The sequence below is a fragment of the Berghia stephanieae genome, chromosome 1, assembly GCF_034508935.2.
Source record: "Berghia stephanieae isolate SIO BIC M18660-M18661 chromosome 1, UCSD_Bste_1.3, whole genome shotgun sequence".
In the NCBI taxonomy this organism is placed as follows: domain Eukaryota; kingdom Metazoa; phylum Mollusca; class Gastropoda; order Nudibranchia; family Aeolidiidae; genus Berghia; species Berghia stephanieae.
The window spans coordinates 98,658,952-98,669,882 of NC_088360.1; the positions used below are offsets into that span (position 1 = coordinate 98,658,952).

The window sequence follows — 10,931 nt, forward strand, 5'->3', positions numbered from 1 at the left end:
TGAATTTAAGTAAATAAATACATTTTTTAGTTTCTCTGGTTTAATTTTTGATACAAAATATAGATAGTATGCGCTTGGCTAAGAAGCTCATAACATTGCCATCCAGAAGTATAACGGACCGACACACAAAGCTGTGTGTATCCATGAACGTTTATAGTCGGGTTAATACAGTTCAGTGAGCATTACTCATAAACGCGGATGGCAAAAAAAAAACAATAACAAAGACCGGAGTGATGTCATCTTCGAACTATCTATAGCTAGGCAGCTTGACGGTCGCGTCGTATTGTGACCAGCTCCTACTGAGAGTACCAAGGGAGTGACACAAACCTTATCATGACCACCAGGCAGTGACTTCTTATAGATAGTTCGAAGAAGACGTCACTCAGGTCTTTGTTATTGTTTTTTGCGTGTCTCGTCCTGACACAAATTATATCAACCAATGATAACCGTGATCAGTGGCCGATTGTGTGGAAGTGATCGTTGAAAATTCTGACCCCGACGGGTTGTCCTTAGGGAAGGACAGATGCTCTACACACAAAATAACCCCACGATGCTCAAGTGTGAATGAGTGCCTGGCTAAAAGCAGTGACGGATATTGTAAGAGTTTAGTGCAAAAAGGTAACCCAACAGGCGACTGATCCTGTATGAAACGAAATTATGGTTCGTTATAGGCTTCCTAAGTCGTGACGTAATCCTGCGCAGCAACGCATGGCAACAAACCGGCTGGCTCTAAACAGTCGAGAAAAATGGCTGACACGAACCCTATTTCCATCACCGCCCTTATGAAATACTTCTCCAATGAGCATAAAAGTATCTCGCGAGGTGAAAATCATCATCAGTCAGGTCATGTTTTGACTTTCACTTACTCAGATGGCTTGATGTTCGGCAAAGTTCAAGCCAGCATGAAGAATAAAGAGTATTCTGTGAAGGTAAGTCATTTCGTCTTCTCATTCTCACTCTCAAAATCCCACATCTCCGTACAACTACTGTTGGACAATAATCAGTTTACTTTGAGTTTAGGCAGATTTAGTATATCCAATGGAAAGATTTAACTGTTTACTTTCGATTTTAGTTAGGGAGAGAGAGAGGGAGTCATTGAATTATTGTGTTTTTATCTTATGGACCACGGACTTTGAGTCTTTGAGGTCTTAGTCTTGCTTCGCTAATTTTCGTTGCTATTGACTATAGTCTACTACATACTATTTAGTATCGTGTTGTAACCTTTATTATAATACTCATATGAGCATCACAATCACCAATCACGCTAGACATTTTATCATACTTCATGTGGGGCAGCGTGGATCAGCGGTACGGTTTTTGCTTCGTACCCGAAAGGTACCGAGTTCGTTCACCCGCCGCTGCGCTGTGTGGCCTTGAGCAAGTCACCTCGCCCTAGCTCAATTTGCAGCCCTGCACCGCGGTTATTCCAGTCTTCCCTGGGAATAGACCCTAGAGATAAATTTCCTCTATGGGCTGAATAAAGGATTTATTTAGACCAGTGTTAGTCTCGGTAAACTAAACTTCCTATTGGGTTAAGGTGTAATGTAAATGTTGCTGCTTGAAACTCGAAGAAATCAATAACATTGTGAAATTGAATGTGAACTTCAATTTAATATACGAAAACAGATAAAATGGACGTTTGGGGTTTCCCCCTTATCAACAAAGCAAGACGAATGAAAGAATCACTTTATTTGTTTTTTTTTTAATTGAGTTTTTATACAGCGTAATATCCACTAAATGTGCTCAAAGTGCTTTATAAGGGGTCCCTGGCCAACAGCAACATTTAACATGTAAGACGGGACATGATGCCTGTTGGGCGATATTACAATTTTTCGGACAGAGACAACGCTGTTAACGGCCAGGTACTCATTTGACACCTGAGTACGGTGAGAGATTGTGAGTAAAGAGCCTTCTCCAAGGACTCAACTATGCGCCGAGCGAGGCCCAAACCCAGGACCTTCTGATCTGAAAGCGAGTGTCATACCACAAGACCACAACAGACGTTTTATTAGTTTGTTTGTTTTTTGCCTATTGAGCATGGTCGCAGCTCTAAATTTGAATCTTTTATTCTTTTACTTCCACAGATCTATCTTGATGATGCCTTGGGTTGATTCAGTCCAAAACTAATTTGTGTGGTTTTATTTAACAATGTTAATGACATTGAACATACATTGATACAACAATGCCATAATTTGTCATGTTTATCATGTAAAATCATGTATGGACCTACAAAACCATTATTTTGAATGGTGATTTGATGATGATGAACAAAATATGTGTGTTGTACAATATAAATGGCAAAGCTAACAAAATGCAGTCTCCTTAATAAGAGGAGACTGGGGATTGACAAGTGCTGCAACAAATTGAAAAATAATATCAGATGTTTCTCTTAACATGGTTGGAATATATGAGAGGATGTTAACATTTTTCAGTCTTTCATTCGCCCTCTCAACATGAATTCTACATGAAGCAATTTCTTTTGTTAATAAAATCTCATTTTCAGTAAATTTATTATGTAAAAAGGGAGGGATATTTACAGTTACTCCTTGAGGTAAAATATCTTGAATCAGGATGGGGTTTTACCTTTATTACCTTTATCTGCTAAAATTAAATCTCCAGGGCTTAAAATTAAAAGTTTTAGTAATCCACAATTTTGTACAATGACCTTATCCGAGACAGACCCTGGATCATGTTTAGAAATAAAATTTATCACACCATTTGGCCTCAGACCAACAAGAGCTTTAACAGAATTCATGGACCTATAAGAAGAATAAGTTAACCGTTGTTTATCTATTTCTTTAGGAATAGCAATTTGGTCATATGTACAATCAATGATCATTCTGCAATTTGGAAATCTTAAAAATGATGATGGAGCTGATAGTTTATTTTTATGTCTAGAAGGGCATGTAACCTTCATACCATTTTCAAAGAGAAGCTTATGGCTTATGTAAAACATGAATAAAAGTTTGTATAATATTTGTTATAGTACTTTCACTAACGCTAAACAATTGTGAAATATGAAGGTTAGCGTAGTTCTGTCTAAGTTTCATAAGTGTAATAATGAAAATTTGGTCTTTTAATGCAACTGTCTCTTCCTGAACTTCCCATCCGCTATAATAAATAATGTTACCTCTAAAGCACTCAACATATTGAACAATAATATTAAATATTTTAAAACAATGTACACCTGTCTCCATTCGAAGAACTTTTTCTGTAAGGCTTGAAACAGTGTAAGTGCGTTGAATCTAACTTAGTTGGGTGTTTTAAAGCTAGTTATTTCCTTATTTTTGTCTGTAATTTCTTGTTCTTGAATTAAATTTGTTGTTCTATTTAAAATATCCTCACTTGTTCTACAATCTGTTTTTTTTTAAAAGATGGAATCCTGTGATGATGGTGACGAGAGTTGAGATGATGATGAGGGAGAAGATACTGATGATGATGATGAGGAGGAAAATAATGATGATGAGGAATCTGTTTTTTTTAAAGGTGGGACTTTGTGATGATGATGAAGAGAGTTGAGCAGATGATGATGATGATGATGATGATGATGATGATGATGATGATGATGATGATGATGATGATGATGATGGTGGTGGTGGTGGTGGTGGTGGTGGTGGTGGTGGTGGTGGTGGACTTCTTGATGTTGGTGCCAATTGAGATGGGATGGGAATTCCTTGTGTCACTTTTCTTTTCTTTCTTTCTGGCTCTGGTGGAAACAATTTATTTTTATTTCTGTCAAACCATTCAGGGAGGTTGGCTTTGTCACCATCTCTGAAGTGACAAGAACACACTCTTGATGATGATGTTGGATCTTTTGTCCTTTCTCCTGAAATGAAACGGATTTTTTTTTTGTTTAGAGCCAGCCGATTCGTTGCTAGGCGGACGTGACGTCAGACTGTGGAATCCTATTACGCCCAGAGTTTACTTATAGATCCGCTGCTGTAGATACATTGAAAGATAAGACAGGGGATATAATACGTAGATAAATGAATGTATTCGTTTTACAAGAAGTTAATTAAGGTTACAAGGGGTGGGGGAGGTTTGAAAGGCGGGGGGGGGGGGGGGGGGGGGGGGGGATGGAATAATAATTGGAACATTGTGAAGCACATGTGAGAATTCTTAAGCCTTGGAATTGCTCTATAGATAGTATGCAGATGACGTCACTCAGGCCTTTGTTATTGTTTTTCCATCCGCGTTTGTGAGTTGTTCTCACAAAACTGTATTAACCAGACTATAAAAGTTTATGGTTACACAGAGTTTGTGTGTTGGTCCGTTATACTTCCGGATGGCAATGTTGTGAACTCCTTGGCCATGCGCATTCTATCTATAGATAGTTCGAAGATGACGTCACTCATGTCTTTGTTTTTGATTTTTGGCATCCGCGTTTGTTGGTCCGTTATACTTCCGGATGGCAATGTTATGAGCTTCTAAGCCAACGCATACTATCTATATAAATCTTCAATGTTTATAATAAATTTGTTTGTTTTTTTTATATGTAAGAAATAAAAAAATGAGGCAGCGTGGCTCAGCGGTATGGTCATCACAGACTACCGTGTGTTATCTATGATGGTCATTGCTTCATGTCCTAAAAGATACCGAGTTATACCGTAGCCTTCGTTAACTTAAAGAAAGTATGCACTTGACTTAGAAGCTCATAACATTGCCATCCGGAAGTATAACGGACCAACACACAAAACTGTGTGTATCCATGAACGTTTATACTCATAAACGGGGATGACAAAAACAATAACAAAGGCCTGAGTGACGTCATCTTCGAACTATCTATAGACTGACACTGACCAAAAAATGACGTCAAAATGCCAGTATTTGGCCACAAAAGAAAACAAATCGTGAGTTGTATTCAATAGTTCAACCAATGCGACCACTTGTTTCCATGAGCACTACTAACGAAAACTCACTAGGCGGTGCAAAAACCAAATAATGACGTCAAAATGCCAGTCTTTTTGGGTTTCAATGTCAGGCTATAACATAACGATGGCTATGGTTATACCCGCCGATCTGTTTGTGTAGCCTTGAGCAAGCCACATCGCCTAGTTAGCTCACTTTGCGGCGCTGCACCGTGGGGATGAATAAATGGAATATATAAGATTATTATTATTGTTTCTTTAATTTTTTAATTTTTTTAAATGACGTCTTGGATAATAAAATCAATGACATTTAAGCGCCCAAATCACCCGGACATATTATGAGTCCTTGGAAAAGGCTCTTTACTCACATTCTCTCACCGTACTCAGGTGTAAAACTAGTACCGGACCGCAGCGGATATTCATTTAACAATACCGTTATTACTTAATAATATAGTATCACTTAACATACTAAATGTTTTTCTTCTTCTTTTCAAATGCTTCTTGTATAGCTTCTGTCTGATTGCACTTCTGCCCTAGATACATTCAATAACATACATAGATAGATATAGGGATATCAAATTATACCATTCCTATTATGTTGACACAACGGGTGGCGTGGGCAAGGTGAATCCCGCCTGTGAATGGGACGGGAATATCCCGCCAGAGAATGCAATCTACCGTAATGACGCTTCTTCCACTCTTTGTTGTTTGTCCCACCGAAAGCAAAATTTGACCTTAATAGTTTCAATATATTATGATATACACATAAGATATTCACGCAACAAAGAGGTCAGCAGCAGCTGCAAATACTAAAATGCGTTCAGGTTTGGACGAGAAAAGGAGGTCCCCGATAGCTCAGTTGGTAGAGCACTCACTTCACAATCAAAGAGACCGAGATCGATCTCAGGTGCAGTCGAGATTTTTTTCCTGACCCCCCCCCCCCTGCCGTGATTAGGTAGCTGGGTCTGTTAGATCTGGCGGAGAGTACTTTGCGATAGACTAGCGTCCTATCCAAAGGGTAGCAATAATTGCTATTGTCCGTTTCACGATATATAGAAAACGGGATAAACTCCAGCTCCATGGGCCTAATGGGCCTGAAAGGACTACTTGGATGAGAAGAGAGCAGATCAGGACACTAGAGGGCAGTAGTTGTAATCATAGATAATACAGGACTCCTAGTAGTCTGTGGTTGTAATCAATAACAACATTTTTGGGCGGTATACTTATATTATGCATTGGGACTCCATAGTTAGGTGCGTTCTGTCGATTTGAGTAGTCCATCTATTGTGCAGCACTTTTCGTGGATCTACAATCCGTAGGAATCCATCTTTGTTGCGCATTCTGTAGATCTAAATCCAGTTGTTCCGATTTCCTGCTATGAAATAGTAATAATAATTAATATGTTGGCATTCCACAAGGCGGTAGTTAATGTCCAACTATTTATACCTTTGACTGTTCTTCTTTTTTTTTTTGAAAGCCATAAATTATTATTATGTTATTCCTTTATTATCGTAAATGTGACCCTCCGCTTCAAAACGGTATTATGTCGGGATGATTCAGACCCCAGAAAGTGAATTTAGAGATAGAATGATGAGAAATTGGACCTTAGAAGTTTTTGTAAAGCAAAAAATAGTATTTATACTCCAGCATTACGTAGAGAAATTAAACCCAAGTTTGATATTGGTGGCTATAAATTCAATTTCCCTAACCGAGTGGATCCCGACATAATACCGCTTTGAGACGGTGGTTCACAAATGTTAGAATAATTTGTTCAGAGAGATGGTTTGCGTTAATGGCTTTGAAAAATTTGGGAATATGGGATTTCCCGGTCCCAAATACAATGTCCCAAAATAACATCCAACAGGACCCAACACTTTCATTCACTCTTCGCTGAGCATTCTCACAAATTTTCTGCTATCACCACAAAAATGAACAAGGAATTCTTCATTCATACCAGTATTCAATTCTATTCACATTGAAATACTCGAGTAAGGTCTACAGATCAACAGAAATGTGCAAAAAAAGTTAGCTTCCTCCTTCCACAAAGAGTGGGGGTCCCAATAGCTCACTTAGTAGATCACTCGCTTCACACGCAAAAAGGACTGAGATCGATCCTGGGTGCAATCGAGATTGTTTTCTGAATCTCCCCCCCCCCCCCCTGTCCACCCAGCAGTGATTGGGTAGCTGGGTCTGTTAGATCTGGCGGAAAGACTATCGCAAAATACTTTCCGCCAGTCTTGCGTCCTATCCAAAGGATAGCAAGCAATTGCTATTGTCCGTTTCACGCCATAGAAACCGGGATAAATTCCGACTCTATGGGCCTAAAGCCTCTGAAGGAAAACTTTTTTTTTTTTTTGCACAAAGAGCGCTACGTGATCTACCTATCTAGTGAGATCGTAACAATCTAACAATCGTTAGCTTGGTGACGCGTTTTGTGGATCCACGAAAAGCGCTGCGCAATACGCTTCAACAATCGTAACGTCACTTCCCTCGTAATGACGCATGGTAACTTAGTAACACTGGCTCTACACTATCGGAACAATGGCGGACGCCCTTATGAAATATTTCTCCGACGAGCATAAAAGCGTATCCAGAGGAAAAAAACACATTATAAATCTGATCATGTTTTTACTTTTACACATTCTGATCACAAGACATGAAAAGTTCTAGCCAGCATGAAGAATAAAAAGTACAGATTTTCTTAGTTTAGAACCACGATGGCCGCCATTGCTGGGCGACGTGACATCAGACTATTGAATCCTATCGATGGCTAGTACAAATCGAAAATCGACAGAACACTCCTGACACTATCTATTTTTGCCACAGAGTTACATATTGAAGAAAATAGGGTTATTATTATTTTTTTTTTTTGAATGACTAAGGTAAAATCTCTCATTACTCTTCATTTTGGAAACTGGTTCATCTTGACATAATACCTTTTTGAGAAGATATGTTACATATTTAATTTAGACTTGCCTACGTGAAATTTTAAAAAATGTGTAGTTTTTAGGAGATAGAAATTGTAATCGCTATAGTTAACTTTAAATATCAAGAGGACGAGAGACGCATGCGCACAACCAACATGACGTTCTCTCTCTAATAACTTTTCCGCCGGTGACGTCACAGACTATGGGTGACGTCCAAACAAGGGACGCTACTCTTCCGCTAATCTCATTCCCTATATGTCCTCACAAGGATTAGATAAGCGTTCAAAATCCATACAATTAGTTATGCACTGTGGCATCAACTTTCGTTTCCAATAAGTGTCAAAGACTTCTAAAAATGATTATGGGGTTCTGAAAATTGGAGCCAAAATTCCGTAATTTTAAGAATTTGTCATAGTACTAGGCAGGTTTGCATAATATCACGTGACGCATCGCCTCAAAACGGTATTATGTCGATCTGACCCAAATGACAAAAAGTTGATATTAACATTAAAATGACCAGAAATAATGTGTCAGATTTTGTGTTTGGCATGCTAAGCTGCTTTTTGCAGTACTTTGAAAAGAAAAAAAAAAAAGAAAGAAAGAAAGAAAAACAAAACACGTATTCATAATTCTGGCCAGAAAACTCGTCCTTCAAATATCGATCGATCAAAATAACCCATCATCTTGTCAAAAACTCTCAAACCTGGAACCATCTTCGCGAAGATTCTGATGGTCCCAGGTTTGACAAGAGGGCAATATTATATTATTATTAATCGTTCGATATTTATTTTGAAGGACGCAATTTTTTCAGGCCAATTAAAAATTTTTTGTGCGGCTATGTGGTCTAGTGGTATGACACTCGCTTTCGGATCGGAAGGTCCTGGGTTCGAGCCTCGCGCTCGGCGCATAGTTGAGTCCTTGGAAAAGGCTCTTTACTCACATTCTGTCACCGTACTCAGGTGTAAAATGCGTATCTGGCCGTTAACAGTGTTGTCTTTGTCCGAAAAATTGTAATATCGCCTAACAGGCGTCATGTCCCGTCCTACATGTTAAATGTTGCTGTTGACCAGGGACCCCCTGTAAAGCGCTTTGAGTACGTTTGGCGGATATTGCGCTATATAAAAGCTCAACAACAACAAAAACACGAAAAAATTGTCTTGTGTTTTTTTTCCCTTACCGTCAGAGTACGGTAGTACTACTGGTCAGTTAATAACATTCAGGTCACCTGACCGATGGCTAGCGGTTACTGGCTTGTATTGTATTGTGTTGGCGATCTGACCAAGTTAACCTCTAAGGTCGTTGACATAGTCGACACCGTTTTAATGGCGTTGGGTACTCCCGTTAAAACCATTACGTTAATGGTCGGTAGTGTTGAGTTGAGTGGCGGCAGCTCATGTTTTATTGATTGGTCAACATAATAACAGTACATAATAGTAATAATAATAATATACTACTATTTCAAGTTCGTTGACTTTACTTTGTGGGTATTGATGCTATGCGTTTAGGTAAATATACTCACAACATCAACCAGCGTGGCTCAGTGGTACGGTCTTTGTTTCCCACCCGAAAGGAACCGAGTTCAATCACCCGCCGCTGCGTTGTGTGGCCTTGATCAAGTCACCTCGCCCTAGCTCACTTTGCGGCGCTGCTCTGCGGCTGACGCCTGGGTTATTCCAGTCTTCCCTTGGAATAGACCCTAAAGACAAATTTCCCCTTGGGGATGAATAAAGGGAATTTTATTTATTTATTTATTTGATTATTATTAACCAGCCAAAATTAAGGTACCAACTTACAAAACCACAATATGTTACGTTTTTCATGTATTATATTATTATAGTCTGATTGGTGTGGCTATGTGGTTTAGTGGTATGACACTCGCTTTCGGATCGGAAGGTCCTGGGTTCGAGCCTCGCGCTCGGTGTATAGTTGAGTCCTTGGAAAAGGCTCTTTACTCACATTCTCTCACCGCTTTGAGCACATTTAGTAGATATTGCGCTATATAAAAGCTCAATGTAAAAATTTAAAATTGGTGGAATTTAGTAAGAACTATTAATCAAAATGACTGACTAAAAAAAAACATTAACAAAGAACTGAGTGTCATCAATTTCGTTCCATCTATTCCTGCCAGGCACTGAAAAGGAAAACATTTTATTTTTCATTTTGGCCAGGAAACTCGTCCTTAAAATTTAATCGATTGATAAAAAAACCCACCTTCACCTTTTTTTTTTTTTAAAAACCCCCAAAACTCTCAAAACTGGGACTTTCTCTTTCAGACTTTAAAAAAGAAAACGTAAAGAAATAAAGAAAAGAAAGACAAACTGGAACATATATATATATATATATATATATATATATATATATATATATATATATATATATATATAGAGCGCAACATCCATTAAACATGCTCAAAGCGCTATAGAAGGGTCCCTAGCCAACAGCAACACCTTCCTTGCTTTTGTGTCTGTGTCTGTGTGCATGTGTGTGTGGGTTTTTTTGTTTGTTTTTTTTTTTTTTTTTGTTTTTTTTTTTGTGGTGGGGAAAAGGTGGGGGGGGTTGTTGTAGTCCAGCAAGTTTAGAACTCTCTTCCCAAAGAGTTAAGGAACGGAGATTATTTAACACGACGTCGGGACCATAATTAATTTTCCTCGATCAATGTTACCCATCCGGCCACTGGCCACGCTTAACATTGCTTGACTTTTGTACTTAGCGACCGCTGAGTAACTTCTGCCGCAAAAGTAATAATATCTATTGTTATTATTATTATTGATATAAAAAATATTATCAGTTTTGAAATGATCTACTGTATAATCGTGTGAAGGTTGGGCAACTGATATCATTGATAGAACCCTTTGTTGCACGCATGAATTAATTATTATTATGTAAGTTACATGAATATACAAATGAAAATGAATAATGAAAATAAATCAGTTAACATATTCAACTGTTTTTAGGTACTCAGAAAAAACACATAAAAAAATTTTGGCCAGAAACTCGTCCTTCAAATATTATTACTGATCGATGAAAATTATCCACATCTTTTGTCTAAAACTCTGAAACTTGGGGATTCACCGAAGTCTTCGAGGAAGTCCTAGGTTTGAGATGTTTTTGACAAGGTGAAGGTCATTTTAATCGA

The 10,931-nt window shown here is 38.4% G+C and overlaps 1 long non-coding RNA gene across 1 annotated transcript; it reads left to right on the forward strand.

The window, feature by feature from the left end:
* The first annotated feature begins 682 nt into the window (after positions 1-682).
* LOC144962512 (uncharacterized) lies at positions 683-3,584 on the forward strand. The gene is made up of 2 exons (XR_013643485.1): positions 683-929; positions 2,085-3,584. It is a non-coding gene; the product is annotated as an uncharacterized LOC144962512 (long non-coding RNA).
* The last annotated feature ends 7,347 nt before the right edge of the window (positions 3,585-10,931 follow it).